At 48.5% G+C, this 20,544-nt stretch overlaps 1 protein-coding gene, 1 long non-coding RNA gene and 1 other non-coding gene across 3 annotated transcripts in view; 1 reads left to right on the forward strand and 2 right to left on the reverse strand.

Moving 5' to 3' along the window:
* KCNK13 (potassium two pore domain channel subfamily K member 13) overlaps positions 1–20,544 on the forward strand; it is a 93,950-nt gene that overhangs the window by 37,445 nt on the left and 35,961 nt on the right. The gene's annotated exons all lie outside the window — the stretch shown is intronic.
* Positions 11,025–11,834, reverse strand: LOC145513883 (uncharacterized). Its single transcript, XR_014059752.1, has 2 exons — positions 11,459–11,834; positions 11,025–11,334 (listed from the first exon to the last, which is right to left on the reverse strand). It is a non-coding gene; the product is annotated as an uncharacterized LOC145513883 (long non-coding RNA).
* Positions 19,696–19,768, reverse strand: TRNAG-CCC (transfer RNA glycine (anticodon CCC)). Its single transcript has one exon. It is a non-coding gene; the product is annotated as a tRNA-Gly (tRNA).

The following is a 20,544-nucleotide window of genomic DNA, read 5'->3' on the forward strand; positions in this document are numbered from 1 at the left end:
GTGAGCAGTTCGTTCTTTCCTGGGCCCCCTTCCCCCACGCTCCGCTCCCCTCCTATCTCCGTGTAGCTCTTGGGAGCTGGGACCTTTAGGAGCTTCTAAATGAGGACGCTGTGCTTTCTTCACATGTCACACTCAGCTTCCATCTCTCTGTTTTCCAGATTTCCAGTCAAATTGGAAAGCTTCAGAATATTACGAGTTTGAGGGATTTTGTGTTTGTTAACACTTTGGGAATTTTAATGGCAACTTGGGTTATTTTATCCAGGAGCTTTTCCCATGAAAAATCAGGTGTTTTTGCCCCCCCACCAAGGAGAAAAAGGTGTCTCTTCCCCCTCTCTTGGACCAGAGAGACCTTGAAGGGCATCTCCTACCTTTGAAGAGTTCTGTTTTTGTCTGCTGAGCTCCCTAGCTAAAAGGAAACTTGGATCTTATCCAGATGGTCGGGACTGTCTCTCCGCTCCCTTTGGAGCCGCCCCGTCTTTGTTTCCGCGCGCCTCTGGCAGCCGGGAACCAGCTCTTCCGTCCGGCTGTCGCCCTCAGCCCCCTCTTCCTGGAGCTTTCCCCTTTCTGACAGCTCACTCTGCTCCTCCGTCCGCTTCCCCTCAGCCTCAGTGTCCCTCTTCTCAGCAGGACTTCTGACCTTGCCCTCCTCTCGGACATGGACAAACGGAAGCCTCACTTGTGTCTTCTCCCGTTCATGCTGTTTGGCCCCCTCCCTGCGTTCTTCTTGGGGGTCGGGAACTGAGTCATTTTGGGGCTTTCTCGCTGGGAACTGTTCCTCCCTTAAAGCAGTAACCTTATTCTCTGTAGACTTTCAACTCCATTACCCTACAGGCTTCTCTTTGATGAGCTTCTGAAAACACAAGTTGTCAGAAGCCTGTTTTCTGTCTTGGCACAGCAAGCACCCAGCTGGCGACAAGTCACATGGCCCTTGTGACAACATGTGTCCCCATGTTTGGGGACTGTGACTTACTTGATAATCTTTTAAAGAATTTTTGTGTTTTTTAAAATTTATTTATTTATTTTAAGTGGAGGCTAATTACAGTACTGTAGTAGTTTTTGCCACACGCTGACGTGAATCAGCCACGGGTGTACACGTGCCCCCATCCTGAAGCCCCTGCCCCCTCCCTGCCCACCCCACCCCTCAGGATCGTGCCCGCGCTCCGGCCCTGAGCACCCTGCTTCTTTGAAGGCTTGGTGTGGTCGTCTGAAAAATTTGGCCGGAATGGTTTCGGGAGGGTGATACCGTTCTCGGTTTGTCTCCCGGGCAGTGTCCTCATGGGGTGTTCCGAGACTCCGCCTTCCTCAGATTTGGCCAGGAGGGTGGGAGACGCCCGGGGACGCCCTCCTCTGTGACCCACTGTCCCCCTAAACTTGGGGACCGACCGCTTTCCAACTCCAGTTGGCTGTAAACATGCAGCAAGGTGACGGGGCTGGGCCCAGCCAAACTCCTGCCCACTGTGTCACACCCGCCCTGTGTCACACCCTCACCGTGTCACACCCGCCCTGTGTCACACCCACGCTGTCACACCCGCCCTGTGTCACACCCTCACTGTGTCACACCCACGCTGTGTCACACCCACCCTGTGTCACACCCTCACTGTGTCACACCCACGCTGTGTCACACCCACCCTGTGTCACACCCTCACTGTGTCACACCCGCCCTGTGTCACACCCGCCCTGTGTCACACCCTCACTGTCACACCCGCCCTGTGTCACACCCTCACTGTGTCACACCCGCCCTGTGTCACACCTGCCCTGTGTCACACCCACGCTGTCACACCCGCCCTGTGTCACACCCTCACTGTGTCACACCCGCCCTGTGTCACACCCGCCCTGTGTCACACCCGCCCTGTGTCACACCCACGCTGTCACACCCACACTGTCACACCCGCCCTGTGTCACACCCTCACTGTGTCACACCCTCCCTGTGTCACACCCGCCCTGTGTCACACCCTCACTGTGTCACACCCACGCTGTCACACCCGCCCTGTGTCACACCCGCCCTGTGTCACACCCTCACTGTGTCACACCCACTCTGTCACACCCACCCTGTGTCACACCCTCACTGTGTCACACCCACGCTGTGTCACACCCTCACTGTGTCACACCCACGCTGTGTCACACCCTCACTGTGTCACACCCGCCCTGTGTCACACCCGCCCTGCTCGCCTTTCTGTGTTTCCAGTCCTCCGAGCTCCTTGCTGCTTCGGTCCCGTTACGCTTACTTTCCTTCTCTTAGCTCTGTGAGACTGCGTCAGCCTCCGTCACTTAATCTGAGGACAGGCCCTTCTGTTCCTCACCCTTCGGCAGGAGCCCTGCCCTCTTTTATCTCCTCTCGAGCCCTTACCTGAAATGCTGGATGTTAGAGGCAAAAACTGTCACTTGATTTTCACATGCAGGATAAAGAAAGTGGCAGAACCACCAAGGTTTGAGCCACACAAGTCCCTATCCATTTGTGGGGACACCCTGTGGGCACAGACCAGATGCCACCCACCCTGGCCTCCTGGATTGTCCTTGAGGGTGACAGTTTATTAACAGCATACTAATGAGATGGTTAGCTTTGGGTCTTTATATACAAAATCCATTGCCTTCCAAAATCAAGGAAGTTATTTTTTTTTTCTTGTCATTTTTCTTGAAGTTCCCTTGAGTCTAATTTCAAACAAACAAGGACAGGCAGCAATTTGTGTCCTGAGGGAGCCAGGAACAGGGGCTCCATTTATTTTGTAATTTGTAATTTCTTTGTCTCTAAGGAAAAGATCCTGCGTTTAAAAAAAAAATCATAATTGAGAGCCTTGCAGAGGTGTCGTGCTTCCTTGTGAAGCTGTGTGATGTTACATGTCATTACCCAGGGCCTTGTAAGAGCGCAGCCAGAGACGGAGGTTTCCGGTGGAAGGACATCTGCTGAAGGCCGGGCAGACTCAGTGGGCAGTGCTGGGGGTTTGCTGAAGGCTGGTCCTCGGAGGGTGGGAGGGTGGGAGGGGCTGGGGTGGGAGGGGCTGGGAGGAGCTTTGAGTGGGAGGGGCTGGGGAGGTGGGAGGGGCTTGGGTGGGGAGGTGGGAGGGGCTTGGGTGGGAGGGTGGGAGGGGCTTGGGTGGGAGGGGCCGTGTGGGAGGGAGGGGCAGGTAGGGATGGGAGGGGCTGGGAAGGGGTGGGCGGGGGCTTGGGTGTGAGGTGGGGGCTTGATGGGAGGTGGGAGGGGCTTGGGTGGGAGGGGCAGGAAGGGGCGGGAGGGGCTGCGAAGGGGTGGGCAGGGCTTGGGTATCCTGTTGGCTGATCCAAGTTACCCCATGACCTTGACCACTCTATCTCCCTGGGTTTCAATCCTTTATCTAAAAAGTGAGGCGATTCAGTCAGGGCATTTCTTAGCTCTGTCATATCCAACACCTTCCTTTTTTCCTATGGTACTAAAAAGAAACTTAAAATATTCCTTCGGTATCCTGAAATGTAATTGTATAAATAAAATAAGCCGTCGGTACTCATAATTTCACTCCTCCCAGGTGGCACAGTGGTCAAGAATCCGCCTGCCAGTGCAGGAGATGCAGGAGTCGTGGGTTCCGTCTCTGGGTCGGGAAGATCCCCGGCAGGAGGAAAGGGCAGCCCCTCCAGTATTCTTGCCTGGAGAATCCCATGGACAGAGGAGTCTGGGGGGCTACAGGCCATGGTCCCAAAGAGCTGGACATGACTGAACTCACATATAATTTCACAAAAGACAGTATACTGACTTATTTTTAATATGAACAAAAAGAAAATATTTCATATTAAAATTGTATGTATATTAATAACTCGATTCTAGGGCCTGACCCTGAAGGGTCTGGTGCTGTAGCTACAGGTACACTGACGGGTAGGCTGTAACAGGCTGCACGGCTGTCTGTGATGGGGTTGTCTGAGATGGAGAGTTCCAGTCCTCCAGGGCAATGAAACCAATGGGCAGGAGAGAAGAGGAGTTTTATTACAGAAATGGGCTCAGAGGTCCCACATGCTGCTGTCTGCAAGCTGGAGGACCCGGAAAGCTGGGGGCGTAACTCAGTCAGGGCCCAAAGACTTGAGAATTGAGGGGCGGAAGGGGTGAATCCTGATCTGAGTCCGAAGCCTGGGAACAAGGAGCCCTGGGTCCAATGGCAGGAGAAGACGGACATCTCCCCTCAAGCAGGGGGACACATTCTCCTCTGTCAGCCTTTGTGGTCTGTTCAGGCTCTCGACTGATCAGATGATGCCCACCCATCTTGGTGAGGGCAATCTTTACTCAGTCTGCTGATTTAAGTGTTAATGTCTTCCAGACACATGTTCATAAACACTGAAAAATAATGTTTTACCAGCTGTCCAGGCATGCCTTAACCCAGGTGAGCTGGCACATAAACCACCACTTATGGTGAACAACTCCTGGTAATACTTAAAAAAATAAATGTTGACTCCTCCCTCAGTTTATACAACGGTTGCATTCCTGGAAATTTCAATGTATATAAAAACCTGTTGTTTAGTCCCTAAGCCATGTTCAACTCTTTGCAACCCCATAGACTGTAGTCCACCAAGCTTCTCTGTCCATGAAATTTTCCAGGCAAGAATACTGGAGTGGGTTGCCATTTCCTCCTCCAGGGGATCTTCCCGACCCAGGGATTGAACCCAGGTCTCCCACATTGCAGGCGGATTCTTTACCATCTGAGCCACTAGGGAAACCCCATATAAACATAGCGCCCCCCAAAAACGGTCAACATGAATCAGGTTCTAAGTTCAGATAAATCCAGATAGGTTTTCTGTACCCGTGAATATCCAGCAGGATGTCTGAAAGTCTGCAGGATTCAGGATGCTTTAAGGGGTTGACTGTCCTGTAAGATGCAGGAACCACCTATTTCCTGAACGCCCTGTGGGGGCAGCACTGCCCCGTTGAGAACTCTATCTTTCGTGACCCCAGCATTTGCTGCTGAAACTTGAACGTGCGTGCGTTACCTGGAGGATCTCATTGAATGCATCTGGCTCAGCTGCTCTGGGCTGGGCCCAGGATTCTGCATTCCGATCAGGCTTCCAGGCGCCGAGGCTGCTGTTGCCCTGGGAGCGCACTCTGAGTAACAAGGACCTACAGGACTCACGTGGCACCTTCTTTTTTTTGTTTGTTATGCCACATGGTATGCGGATCCTAGTTCCTTGACCAGGGATCGAACCTTTGCCTCCTGCAGTGGAAGCACGGAGTCCTAACTACTGGATTGCCAGGGAATCTCACATGGTGTCTTCTTGCACTAAGCTTCCGTGAATTCAGAGCATGGCTCTCCAAAGTGAGGTGTTTTTGAGAACCACCTACTATCAAAATTCCTGGAGTGCTTGTCAAAAATGTAGGTCCCAGAGCCTCACCTGGATGTCTTCTTTTTTTCTCTCTTATTTTATCATTATTATTATTATTTTGGCTGAGCCAGGTCTGAGTTGAGGCATGTGGGATCTTCAGTCTTCATTTGCGACATACAAACTCTTACCTGCGGCATGTGGGATCTAGTTCCCTGACCAGGGATCAAACCCCTGAATCAGGAGAGCAAACTCTTAGCCATCAGGCCACCAGAAAAGTCCTGCCTGCTCATCTTGAATCAGAAGCTCCCTGCATCTTAATAATTAATTCCCTGAGTCTGGCCTTAAAACCAGTAATGTTGAAAACCTCCAAGTACATTTCTTGACATCTCTGGATCTTGAGTATCTTTGTGGAACAGAGCCCTGATTCTCCATCCAAATCTCAAATGTGGCACAGGTCAAAAAACTGTCCTCAAATATCACATGATACCGCTTATATGTGGAATCTAAAAAATGACACAAATGAACTTACATTTATAAAATAGAAATAAATTCAGACTTAGGAAATAACCTTATGGTTACCAAAGGGGAAAGCATGGGGGAGGGATTAATTAGGAGTCTGAGATTAACATATATAGACCACTATCTATAAAGTAGGTAATCAACCAGGACCTACTGCACAGCACGGGAAACTCTGCTCCGTGCTCTGTAATAACCTGTATGAGGAAAGAATCTGGAAAACAATAGATATATGTATGCCTAAGTCACTCTCTCTACACCTAAAACTAACACAACATTGTGAATCAACTAAATTCCAACATAAAATAAAAATTAAAAAAGCAACCTGTCCTGGTTCATCAGATAGAGGTTGGAAAGTCATTCACTCATCTGAGCTATTGGAAATCTTCTATTTCAGGGGTTCCCCACCTCCAGGATCTAATGTCTTATGATCCGAGGTGGAGCTGGTATAAAAATAATAGAAATATAGTGCATGAAAAAGTAATGTTCTTGAATCATCCTGACACCATCCCCACCACCTCCAGTCCGTGGAAAAATTGTCTTCCGTGAAACAAGTCCCTGGGGCCAGAAACGCTGGGGAAGGCTGTTCTATTTCGTGACTGGGTGGTGCTTACATAGATGTTCAAGCGTTCTACAAATTTATTCACTTTTTTTCTGATTGTATGCTACATTTCACATACCAGGAAGACCTCTCTTTGGTGGCTTTAGTATATATAGTCAATTAGCCCAGGGAAAGCAGGAGGGGAATTGTTATTTACTACGCAAGCCCAACTGGGGGCTTCCCAGGTGGCTCAGTGGTAAAGAATCTGCCTGCCAATGCAGGAGACGCTGGAGTCACAGGTTCAGTCCCTGGATTGGGAAGATCCCTTGGAGGAGGGGATGGCAAACTGCTCCAATGTTCTTGCCTGGAAAAATCCCAAGGACAGAGGAGCCTGGCGGGCTCCGTCCGTGGGGTCGCGAAGAGTCGGCCACACCCGAGCACACAAGCCCCCACTAGCCTTTACCTCCCAGCCGTGTCACTTTTTCTGTTGGTTTCATTTACTCTAACCTGCTGGTGGCAGAGGCCACATGGAAGACACAGAAAGCTGTTTCCCTTGTTGTCCTGAGACCCAGCAGAGCGCTGTTGATCTGCTGTACTTCGGGAAAAGCCATCGGGAGCCCCTGGAGAAGGGGTTGAGTCTCTGTCTCTGGGTCCAGCACGTCCCTCCTGGCCCAGGGACGCGGCGTCTGCGCCGGTGGCTCAGCCACGTAAAGCCACTCTCCTCTGTTCTGGCAGGTGGTTGCCACCAGAGCGTTACAGGTAACCCTTCGGAGGGTGTGTGTGTGTGTGCGCGCGCGCGCGCGCGTGTGTGTGTGTGTGTGTTACCTAGGTAAGGCCTCCGACCTCCGAGGTGTGTGTGTGTGTGTGTGTGTGTTACCTAGGTAAGGCCTCCGACCTCCGATGTGTGTGTGTGTGTGTGTGTGTGTGTTACCTAGGTAAGGCCTCCGACCTCCGATGTGTGTGTGTGTGTGTGTGTGTGTGTGTGTGTGTGTGTTACCTAGGTAAGGCCTCCGACCTCCGATGAACTGCCGGCCCTGCGGTTTCCTGGCTCTCCCCCAGCCCTGCGGCCCTCACAGCTGGGCTCGCTGTTCCACGTCTGATACCCAAACAGAGGCCACTCCCCCTGTGGGCGTCCAGCGAGGGGAAGCCAGAAGTTCAGCAGTCCACCCTGGGCGGGCGCCACCCTGACCTTGTGCCCTGGTTCCAAGAACTGGGGCTGCTTAGGCTTTCCTGCTGGCCCCGTGGCTTAGCCTCTGCACTCCCGGTGTGGGGTACAGGGTTCGATCCCTGGCCAGGGAATTAGATCCCACGTGCAGGCTCCTACTGAGACCCAGTGTAGCCCAAATAAATAAATTAAACAAAGAAAACTAGGACTTCTTCCCTTTGGCCACGCCTCTGCCTCAGCCCATGTCCGGTGTCCACGTCTCGCCCCAAATCCTGTTCTGCTTCTTCTGCTTTTTCTGCTTTGCCTTGTGACTGGTCTTTGGCTAATCTTCCATGGCTGTGCCACAGACTGTCACCCCTATGATCTCCAGCGTCGCACTGACTCTGCACCCCGGGGGCATGACGGTGCTGCTGTGTGCGGACATCAGAGTCAAAGCCCCCCCAGCCCGCCCCGCCCCGCCCCGCCCCGCCCCGCCCCGCCCCGCCCCGCCCCGCCCCGCCCCGCCCCGCCCCGCCCCGCCCCGCCCCGCCCCGCCCCGCCCCGCCCCGCCCCGCCCCGCTTTTTTTAAATGAAGCGACTCATTCGACCCACCACTTGTTCTTTTTTTCTCTTTTAATTAATATTGTTGGCTGAGCTTTCTCTAGTCGCGGTGGGCAGGGGGCGCTCCTCACCGCGGTGGCTTCTTTCTCTGCGGAGCACAGGCTCTAGGCACGCGGGCTTCAGGGGTTGCAGCTCGAGGGCTGCGTTGCGGCTTGCAGGCCCTAGAGCACCGGTTCAGGAGCTGTGGTGCGTGGGCTTAGTTGCTCCACAGCCTTTGCAGTCTTCCCGGACCAGGGATCGAACCCGTGTCCCCTCTGTTGGCAGACAGATTCCTGTCCACTGTGCCACCACGGAAGTCTCCACCTCTTGTTCCTGCTCTGCCAGGCCATGCATGTGGAGGGAGCCCAAGCATCCAGAAGAACTGGGTGGGCAGTACCTTAGATCCCTTCTGGACAGCAGGGCTTGGGAGAATGTCAGAGAACTGCTCCTTTCTTCCGTGGCTTACCAAAAAAATACATATTATCTGTTTTTACCCAAGTTATCAGTAATGTTACTAGGAGAAATATCTAATGCAAAATGAAACTGGCAACAGTTAACACTGAACATGATAAAATGTCACAGATGAGAAACTCATGAATGTACGTTTGTTCGTAATTTTGAAAAGCACAACAATTTAACTGGGAAAAATTAGGTATAATAGAAAAACCCACAGAAAATAAAACCAGCAGAAGGAAACATCCACATTTAAAATTGATTTTTTTCCTCAGTGGCATTTTTCACAGAAATATAAAAAACAATCCTAATATTTATAGGGAAATACATAAGACCTCGAAGAGCCAAAGCAATCTTGAGAAAGATTATATTTAATACATTACAAATACTGAGCCATTATGTAATACACCTGAAAGTAATATCATGTATGTCAATTACACCTCAATTTAAAAAATTTATTTCCGGTCCCAGGGAAGATTCAACTGGTAGTAAGAGAAAAAAAAAGTTATAGCAAGAGTAGTAGTAATACTCAGTTGTGTCCAACTCTTTGTGATCCCATGGATCCTATGGGCCTCTGGGAGCCCAGCTCGATCTAGTGCTCAAACTTAATGTTTAATATACACAGAAGAATGTGTGTAACACAAATATAACTTACAAATCATTCTAATAAGGTGGACACCCATGAACCACCCCCTGCTCTAAGAACTGGGAGTATTACCTACATGGTTGCATCTCCCCCTCTGTCCCCACCTCCCCTCCCTAAGAAGTGACTGTTAGCCCCCCAGTTTTTAAAAAGTTATACTTTCATCACATATGTATATAGCCATGAGCAATATATTGTTTCATTTTCGACTTTGAGGTTGACAAAAGATGGATCATGTGAATGTAGTCAACTGCAACCTTCTCCTAAGCTGCCATATTATGTTCCTAAGATTCATGTATATTGCGTGGAACCTTTAACTGTAGTTCATTTATTTTTCTGTCTTCAGAGTATACTGTCATATGAATATTCCAGTTTACTTCTCCATTCTTCTGACTTGGGGCATTTGAGTTTTTCCCAGGTTTTGTGCCATTAAGATCAGTGGCCCAGGGAACATTCTTGGTGATGTCTCCTGGTGCATCTTAATATGAGCCTTCACTAGTGTAGTGGGTCTCAGACATGAGTGGGCATCAGAATTCTCTGGAGGACTTGTTAAAACACAGACTGCAGGGCCCCATGCCCAGAGTTTCTGATTCAGTGGGCCCGGGTGGCGCCAGAGGTTTTGCATTTGTCATAAGTTCGCAGGTGGTGCTGCTGCTGGTGGTCTGGGACCATACTTTGGGCACCACTGTCCTGGGAGAAGCACCTGGGGGTGGGATGGCCGGGCTGCTGGGGATACACCTGTTATAAGGGAAGGCCCAGTTGTTTCCTGTGCAGCTGGATCATTTTATTTTCTCCTGGCAGTATGGAAAATTTCCATTGAGCCATGTTTTCGCTCATCCTTAGTTTTATTCATGTTCTTTATCTGTGTTCAATGTGACTGACCCTGTAGGAGAGGGACAGGATTCATACACAGAGACTAGTATGTTTTAAACTTTTCAAAAATTGAAGTATAGTTGATTAACAATATTGTGTTAGTTTCAAGCGTACAACAAACTGATTTAGTTATACATATATATTTTTTCAGATTTCTTTCCATTGTAGGTTATTATAAGGTATTGAATGTTGTTCCTTGTTGCTCATCTTTCCTGTGTATAGTAGTGTGTATCTCTTAATCCCAAACTCGTGATTTATCCCCTCCCTTTCTTTTCTTGGTATCCATAAGTTTGTTTTCTGTGTATGAGAGTCTGTTTCTGTTTTGTATATAGCTTCTTTGCGTTATTTTTTAGATCCCACATGTGAGTGATATCATCTAATACTTATGTCTTTGTCTGATTTACTTCACTAAGTCTAATATTCTCTAGATCCATCCACGTTGCTGTAAGTGGCATTATTTCATTCTTTTTTTATGGCAAGTATGGGCTTCCAGGTGGTGCTAGTGCTAAAAAATCCACCTGCCAATGCAGGAGACATGAGAGACACAGGTTCGATCCCTGGGTCAGGAAGATCCCCTGCAGGAGGGCATGGCAACCCACTTCAGTATTCTTGCCTGGAAAATGCCGTGGACAGAGGAGCCTGGCAGGCTATGGTCCATAGGGTTACAAAGAGCTGGATACTACTGAAGCGACTTAGCACACAGCAATGTACACACACACACACACACACACACACACACACACACATATGTATAAAATGGACACACATGCGCACACACTACATCTTCTTTATCCATTCATCTTCTGATGGATACTTAGGTTGCTTTCGTGTCTTGGCTACTGTGTTCTATACATTCTAAAAAGAGATCGTCACTGATTGTGTTTCACTAAGCTTAAGCAAGAGAATGAACTCTAATAGGTTTTCCTGGGAAAGTAGATAGTGAAGTAAAGGGAAGTAAAGAGCGAACAATACATAAAACTTTAAAAGAACATCATTTACCAGTGTCGGGAGAGTTGGACGGCTTAGTCATTTAGGTTCTTTTCAAGTCGCCATAACAAAAAACTGGAGTGGGTCCTCACACGCTAAGCAGTGCCACCTGCAGAGGCTCTCCATGGTTCTCCATAGAAATGAACACAGTCAAACTGATATTTGTTCTCCCCTCAAGGTACAATGTTGTTGTTTAACCACAAGCTACCTCTTTTTGAGACGATGAAGACACAGGAGGGATGTGGTTGAAATCTCACGATATTGTGAGAAGATGATCTTGGACTGATGTATCACCTGCCAGAACTGGAAGAAGATAGAGAAGGACGTTGAAAATAAGTAAGAGGGAACTGCCAGGACATTCAAGCACTAACTCCCTCACAAGATGGCAGAGCCTAAGGTGGAAGAAAGAGTATCAGCGTCCACCCACCAGACTTGAGCTTGAACTTGCACTCCTCTAGCCCACGCCGGTGTGAGAACGGGCCCAAATGCCTCGCTGTGTCCGGCGCCTCATGGGGCTGTGGCGGGTCACAGGAAGAGCGCGCACCGCACCACGCACGAGGCAGGGCACTCAGCCTTCCGCGTCCTCTTTTCCTCTGGAACACGTCTTATGAGAAGAGTAACAGTTGCCATTTTTATGTTAGTTCACTGTTTGCAAAGCCCTTTCCCAATCGAATTCTCGTGGCGCCCAAGAGACTGCTCTTCCCATCACCCCCAGCTGCCGCGCCTCTGAAGCAATCACTGCGGAAACAGTGTTCAGCCGCGCCCTCGGGGCGCCATTTTGACCTTTGAACAACAGTGCGCATGCGCAGTGGCTCCGCGTGGTTACCTGCTCCCGGGGATGACGGAATCTTCTAGACCCGGCAGGTGTATAAGCTGGTCCCCCCCTCTGGCTCTGCAAAGAGACGTCAGCGCTGGGGCCTTCCTGTGCGCCAGACACTAGGCAGCTTCTCTTCTAAACCTCCTAAGACGTCTCGATTCAAGGCAGGTTCAATTATTACTCTTGTTCGATACAGAAGGAAACAGTCATAGACCTTATCATAAAACGTTATGCTAAGTGAAAGAAGCCAGTCACAGAAGACCACATAGTGTGTGATTTTTCTGAAATGTCCAGAAAAGGCAGATAAATGGAGGCAGAAAGTAGGTTAGTGGTTGCTGGGAGCTAAGGGGATTGGAGGGAAATGAGGAATGACTGCTAGTAAGTATGGGGTTTCTTTCTAGAGTGATGAAAGTGTTCCAAAATTGGGTGTGCAGGGAATGGACGACTCTGTGAATATCCTGCATTGTAAGCAAATTGTACTCTTTAAATGGGGGCGTATTATGGTGTGTGAGTTGTATCTCAATAAAACTGATTTCTTAAAGTCTTACCTAAAACAAAAACAGGGACGTCCCTGGTGGTCCAGTGGGTAAGACTTTGCCTTATCACGCAGGGTAAGAGGGTTTGATTCCTGTTCAGGGAAATGAGATTCCACATGCCTCGCGGCCAAAAAACCAAAACATACACCACGAGTAATATTATAACAAATTCAATAAATACTTTTTTTTTTAATGGTCCACATGAAAAAAAAACCTCTAATAATAATAATAAAGCAGGCCCAGAACAGTTAAGGAACTTGACCAAGATTATAAGCGGAAGCAAGTGGCAGGGCAGAATTGAAACCAGGCAGACTGAGTTCCAAGTCCACACGTGAGGGTGCTGGGTTCCTCTCTCCCCATTTGTCTGCCTGAAAGCTCTGGCTGCTCCTTCAGGACTCAGCTCAACACTTCCTCTTTTGAAAGGTTTCCTATGTCTCCAGGCAGACTCCGTGCCCCCTCTCTTGGGCCCTCACTGTCCCAGGAAAACCTGCTCTAGAGCACTTTCCAGAGTCTTGTAAGGCAAACTGTCTGTTTACCTCCTCAGCACAAGCACGCTTATGTCTAGAAAGAAGAGTAGGTACTTTCCACCATATAAATCCTGGGCCTCACTCCTGTCTGGCACCAGTTATGTATGTCCAATTCTGCTGCTGTGGCTGAAATCATGGGCCAAGGGCTAGGTCCTTGCATAAAGCACCCTTCAGCATCAGCATCAAAGAAGATTCCCGAGCAAAATGACCCCACGTGAGACACGCTTGTGTACGCGGTTGAGTGTGATGAGCCTGACTGATGCCGTCTTCCCACTAATGGGGCCCAGGTGGCCAGTCTAATCTCCATGCAGGTTGCTGAGCATCGCTTCCTTTTCTGTGATTGCAAATTGAGCCGCATTCCAGACAGCCTTCATTTTTTTTTTTTTTTAATTATTGGAGTATAGTTGCTTTACAATGTTGTATTAATTTCTGCTGTAAAAAACAGCAAGATGGATCAGCTATAGGTATATATGCATCTCCTCTTTTTTGGATTTCCTTCCTATTTAGGTCACCACAGAGCTTGGAGTAGAGCTCCCTGTGCTACACAGGAGGTTCCCATTAGTCATCTATTTTATACCTAGTAGTGTGTGTATGTGTCAGCCACTCTCTCCCAATTCATTCCACCCCCCGCTTTGTGTCCGTACATTTGTTCTTTATGTCTGTGTTTCTATTTCTGCTTTGCACATTAGCCCATCTGTATCATTTTTCTAGATTCCACACATAAGCGATATTATACAATACTTGTTTTTCTCTTTCTGGCTTACTTCACTCTGTATGACAATCTCTAAGTCTCTGCAGTTGGCACTGTTTCATTCCTTTTAATGGCTGAATAATATTCCCCCATACATATGTACCACGACGTCTTTCTCCGTCCCTCTGTTGATGGACACTCGACTGCCTCCGTGTCCTGGCTGGTGCACACACGGCTGCGCTGAGCAGTGAACACCAGGGCGCGTGTATGACTATGATTTTCTCCCGTATATGCCCAGGAGTGGGGTTGCTGGCAGACAGCTTTCCTGTAAAGCCTATGCAGTTGATAAGATAGGAGACTAGATTTGACTATTATGATTAGGGGAAAGCACATTATTGCCTCTGGAAAAATATCTGCAAGTTCCTGTCTGTGGTGGGAATGAGCACCATTCCTCATACACAGAGCTGACACTTACTAGTTTTTGACCCTTCATCTTTCTTCCTCTGATAGTTTTTAGAACATAGCCTTGGCAGATTAGTTACAACCCAGCTAAAGTGGGAAGGAATTTTAAGAAAAATTAAATTCCTCCATAAGATCCAAAGTCTGTGAAATGTTGATGTTTGTAGATAGACACACACACAAAGACTGGAGGAAATACATCGAGATATCATCAGTAAAGCATGGTACGTGCTCAGGTGCTCAGTCCTGTCCAACTTCTTCATGACCTCATGGACTGTAGCGGGACAGACTCCTCTGTCCTTGGAATTTCCAGGCAGGAACACTGGAGTGGGTTGTCATTTCCGGCTCCAGGGGACCCTCCTGACCCAGGGACGGAACCCGGTGACCTCCTGCACAGGCAGGTGAACTCTTTACCGTTAAGCTACCTGGGCTACATTACTGATCACTCATCTTTCACTGTGTTCTTTACACTATAAACGCATTCAGTCCTCCTGCTCTTGCACTGTTGTTTGTCCCCGTTTGGCCAGTGGGGAATCTGAACTAGGGACAGTTGTAGTAACCTCTTTTTCTGGACAGCAGGGTGGTGAGGGGATTTTAATTGCTCTTCTCTGCTTTTCTGCATGTTCTGAATATTCTACAATGAATATGGGTCATTAGGAACAACACATGTGGTGGTGGTTTGGTCGCCCAGTCGTGTCTGACTCTTCCGACCCCGTGGACTGTAGCCCACCAGGCTCCTCTGTCCATGGGATTGTCCAGGCAAGAACACTGGAGTGGGTGGCCATTCCCTCCTCCAGGGGATCCTCCCGAACCAGAATTGAACCTGGGTCTCCTGCATTGCAGGCAGATTCTTTACCAACTGAGCTACAAGGGAAGCCCCCTACAATAACACATATGAAATGTCATCGTAAACAAAATGTCATTAAACACAAAGCAGAGAATACAGCAACCTCTGAGGAAAAAACTCTCTCCCAGGTGACAGGCCGCCCCACTACGGTGCTTGTGGGGCTCAAGATGGCTGACGGATCGTGCACAAGACTGATCTGAGAGCTCCTGCCCTGGCCGCAAGGCTTCCCGAAGTACGCCAGGGACTAGCCTGGTGGTCCAGTGGCTAAGACTTCACACTCCCAACGCAGGGGGCACAGGTTCAAGTCCTGGTTAGGGAGCTAGATCCCGTATGCCGCAACTAAGTGTTTGCATACCACAGCTGAGACCCAATGCAGCCAAGCAAATAAACATAAATTAAATATTTTGAAAGGCAACCATGCCAGCTTTTTTTTTTTTTTAATTGTTGTGGCCACGCAGTATGTGGGATCCTAGTCCCCTGACCAGGGATCGAACCCATACCCCCTGGATTGGAATCATGGAGCCTTAACCACTGGACTACCAGAGAAGTCCCTCTAGCTTACTTTTAAGGTCATCTGTGCATGCCTGACAGTTCACATGGTGAAATCCAGAGCAGTTGGACCCAGTGGCTCATCTGAGGGACTTGCACCTCCATGCCGCTGACCTGGGTCTTCTAAGAAAAACACACACATCTATGCCTGATCCTTCAACCAGGACTCATTCAAAAAGAAAACAAAGATAAGGATAAAGTGAGTCTCATGAAAGAAAACCCTCCATGTGCTTGATAACTTATTGGCAAAGACAGACGGGAAGTGTGCAGCCCGCCAGCATCTCCTTGGCCGCCCGGAGCCCGTCTCGCCTGCCGAGGTGTGTGGTCAATGTTTATCTCACCCAGAACCAAGGAAAGGGAGGTGCTGAGGTTCACCGACGGCTCACCCTGTTTCAGGCTGATAAAGCGTGCTACGGACGTGAGTTTTCAGATTTTCAAAACATAAAAATGTGGAATTTCTATTGTGTTCTGTTTGATGACTACCCAGTGTCAGGTCTGAGAAGACCTTTCTGGCTTCATCAACATCCAGGGGATGACTTTCATGACCCACAGTCGGGCCCCGGGGAGAAGACAGCCCAGAGTGTCTCAGGAGGTTGTGGTCACGCGTCACGGGTGGGTGTGAGAAGCATCTGGCCTGGCAGGGGCCGGCGGGGGGGTGGGGGTGGTCAGAGGGCACCAGGCTTGCCTTTCAGCTCTAGATCTTGCAAACGGCCTCTTCAAATCAAGGAGGCTTTGGGACTTACCTGGTGACCCAGGGTTATGACTCCATGCTTTTCCTGCAGGAATACAGGTTGATCCCTGGTCAGGGGACTATGATCCCACACACTGCACAGCGAAGTGTTGAGGTTTTTTATTTCTGATTGAATTTAGGGGCATGAGTAGCTCACGAGTGTTAAACAGGTTTCCCAAAGTGCCTGAAAGGACTTCTCAGAAGGGACAGCGGGGGATGCAGATAAGCCGCTTTCTTCCCCCAGAAGAGATGAGGACAGGCGTCCAGTGGTCATCACTCCCCTGGCCTGCGGGGGACCATCCCTTCCCACTCAAGCTGCTGTAGCCCTGCGGCTGACTCCAGCATCACCTGCAGGACACGCCCACCTGGTCTGAATGAGCCCGGGCCAGGACAGCCGTGGCAGGGGCCACAAGCCAGATGGTGCTGGGAGACTGAACCATGTTACTGAGGAGGGCAGCCCTCCCCGGCATGGCTCAGCGTCTCACTGAGTTAGACAAGGCTGTGGTCCGTGTGATCAGATTGGCTAGTTTCCTGTGACTGTGGTTGTCAGTCTGTCTGCCCTCTGACGGAGAAGGATGAGAGGCCTATGGAAGCTTCCTGATGGGAGAGACTGACTGAGGGGAACTGGGTCTGGTTCTGATGGGCGGGGCCGTGCTCAGTAAACCTTTAATCCATGAGGTCGCAAAGAGTCGGACACGACTGAGTGACTGAACTGAACTGAGGAGGGATGCTGATGTGTGAAGGTCACAGTGACCAGAGCGTGGGTGAGAGCTGCCGCAGTGGGGCCAGGCAGCCGGCTGGAGGTCAAGGACGTCAGTGCCCATGGGGTGTGTCCTTTCCGTATCTCTGACCTGAATGGCTTCGCCTTTCCTGCCAAACAGAGCGGACGGCCCCTGATCTCTTTCGCAGGCCTCCCGTTTGCCCGTCAGAGAGCTTTGCGTCTGCCCTTGTGGTTCCCATGCAACGGACCACTTCTAAGTGGGAACAGGAAGCTGGGGAGAGGAGGCTGCTGACTGAAGGGCAGGGGGCATCTGGGGACACGGAATCTAGAGACTCCTCACCGAGTCAGTCCTGAACCCAGGAGAGGGAGCATCCGCTAGCAAGGACTACACAGAAAGCATATGTAAGCCTCTCCCTTAGTGCAGAGACACAAACGTACTAATAGGTTATAGGTGGGTTGGGTTTTTTTTTTCAATTTTAGTAAGACCTGAATTGTCTTAAGGTTTTACTGAGAATAAAATAATTGGTCCTAATGGTCATCATTATAATGAAAACAGCACATAGCATCCTGTAATGAAATGGCCCCTTCCTCTCCATCTCTCCATATAAGCTTTCTGAGCTATTTGAGGCTGGGACTCTTTCACCTCCATCCTTAGAATCTAGCCAGAATAGGTGGGGGTTTTCCCTTCTTTAAAAAAAAAGTCAACTTTATTGACTTATAATTTGTATACAATGAAATACACTGATTTTTTAAAAGCAGGTTTATGGAAGTATATGTTACATACATAAAATTCACCATTTTTGGTATACTGAGTTTTTTAAATTAAAAACATTTTTATTGGAGGACAGGTGGTCCACAGTGTCTGAATAGCTGTTGAATGAAAGCTCCAGGATGGACTGCGGGAAGCACTGCAGAGAGAGGAAAGGCCCCCCACCCCCCCCACCCCCCCATTCCAGGCTGAACCGAGGGTGACTGCAGGCCCACTGGGCTTGCACATGCCACGTGGGACCGTGAGGGCTTCCCTGGAGGCTCCGATGGTAAAGAACCTGCCTGCAGTGCAGGAGATGAGGGTTCGAGCGCTGGGTTGGGAAGATCCCCTGGAGGAGGAAATGGCAACCCGCTTCCAGTGTTCTTGCCTGGAGAATTGCATGGACAGAGGAGACTCATGGACTATAGTCCATGGGAGAGCAGAGTCAGACACGACTGAGCAACTAACACTTCCACTTTTCCCTTTGGGAGGGTGAGTCTCCCACTAGGGAGACCTTTAAAATGACAAGGTTATTTTTGAGAGTAGCTCTATGTGTATCTCTCAGACGAAGACGATGAACGAGAAGCGAAGAGAAGAACAAAGCAAGAGGCACAGAGGCACAGAACAGCAGACAGGCAGGGAAGTAGCTTCTAGGACCAATTAATTAGCCACAGGTCACGGGGCAGCTGAGTGAGTTTTTCTGATTCATATTTCTTCTTTTTACGTTTGTGCTCATTTAAAAAGAGCCAAAGTAAACACACAAAGACATGGCCAAGCTTCTTCTGCCTTCTCCGCCTTCGCTTTCCTCTCTCTTCACTGGGGTCACTGGTTCTTCATCCCACTTGCATTTTCCTGCTGGTAACAAGGTCCACACTCAACGGGGTGACTTTCCCCAACTTTGCTGCCCTGTGGGCTGTCATGCTATTCTCTTGTTAAAATGACACATTGGGAACAAATAAAACTATTAATTGTGTAGTTATTCCTAAAATAGAGGAAATAAATGAGCTGTAAAAACGTGAACCATATAATTGATTCTCAGCTGCATGTTTACCGCATTAGAACTGCGAGTGCCAGAATTCATTTCCCACCCAGTGGCTTGACACAACAGTAATGAGCTGCTTACACACAATTGTGTGTTTAAAAAGCCTGGAGTTTCTTATAATTAGAGATTGATTTCACTGTTAGCCTGGCAAACGATTTAACTGTTAGCGTGAAGCCAGGATCGTTCTGCCTCTGAGGACTTGCTGTCATCGTGTGGAGTCGGGTGGTGTTCCCGGCCGGATTATTCAACACTTGGCAGAAACTCCTCTTCTGACCCAAGCCATCTGGGGTCATTTCCCTGCTTTCCAGCACCCGAAACAGGAAGTAAAATGAAAAAACTTTAAACTGAAGTGTCGGTGATTTACAATATTGTGTTAGTTTCAGGTATGCGGGAATGTGATAGTTGTACATGTCTTTTCACGTTATTTTCCATTATAGGTTCTTACAAGACACTGAATATGGCTCCGTGTCCTGTGCAGTGAGTCCTTATTGCTCATCCCATCTTCTCTGTATATAACAGTGTCTGTTCACCCCACTACTCCTAGCTTTGCCTTCCTCGCTTCCCTCTGCCCTTTGGTAGCCATGAGTTTTTCTATGTCTGTGAGTGTGTTTCTGTTTTGTATGTAGATTCATTTGTATTATTTTTTAGATTTGTATTTTTTTATACTTTAGATTTATGTAAGTGATACATAATTTTGTCTTTCTCTGACTTACTGAACTGATGTGATATTCTCTAGGTCCATCTGTGTTGCTGCAAATGGCGATCTTTCATTCTTTTTAATGACTAGCATTCACTGTATACACACCACATCATAAGCCAGTCACCTGTCGATGGTCACTTGGGTTGTTTCTGTGTCTTGGAAATTGTAAATAGTGCTTCTGTGAGCATTGGGGTGCATGTAACTTTTTTTAAATTTATTTCATTTATATTTACTTTTTAAAAAACTGATTTACTTATTTGGTTGTTCCAGGTCTTAGTTGTGGCATGCAGGATCCAGTTCCCTAGCCAGGGATCGAACCTGGGCCCCCTGCATTGGGAGCACAGAGTCTTAGCCACTGGACCACCAGGGCAGTCCCCCTATATTTACATTTTTTTACTGATAAAAGAACCTGAAATTTAAAGCAATTAATTTGACTTTTTACTTACAGTTTCTTAGTCCATGCTATTTTTTCCAAAATAGCATTATTGTTTTCTATTTATAAAAATGGTAAGCTCATTATTTTTAATCTAATTTAAATATTAGACAATTCAGAAATATATCAACTATAAAGTCCCATTGTAAATCCTACTCCCCCATATGGCTACTATCTATTGTCCTGTCTAGGCATACATATATAATTCATTTTAATTTTATAATGGGATCATGTATCTATTGAATTCTGTAACTCATTTTCTCTTTTTACAAACTGTTAATGTCATATGGTTGATAACATGTGACAATGTGCCTTAGTGTCTAGCCCATCACCTGGCACAGAGTGAGGGCCTGGTAAGCTGAGATTTACAAAAGGGAGATTCAAGGGTTATCTTTGAATTTCAGATCTCCATTCTCTGTACCATGGATAACTGGGAGTTCATATAAAATACCAGAAAACAGGCGTATAGGGAGGGAGCTAAAAATCGAGCCTGTGGGGCTTGACCTGGTTTCTCTGAGATGCCGTGTTCGGCTGGTTGGCGTGTGCACTGCGCCAGAGGACTTGAGTGGGGAGCTCAGCCCTACGTGCACCTCACGCCCTGAGTCCCGGGGTCATGTCTGCCCAGACGGGAGCCTCTTCCTGATTTTCACACAAAGTCACACACCAGCTAAGTGCCACCCCTTTGGCTGCTAGTAAGAGATTGCTTCTTAGGG

Source organism: Giraffa tippelskirchi, chromosome 7, assembly GCF_054371585.1.
Source record: "Giraffa tippelskirchi isolate mGirTip1 chromosome 7, T2T-mGirTip1v1.2.pri, whole genome shotgun sequence".
NCBI lineage: Eukaryota > Metazoa > Chordata > Mammalia > Artiodactyla > Giraffidae > Giraffa > Giraffa tippelskirchi.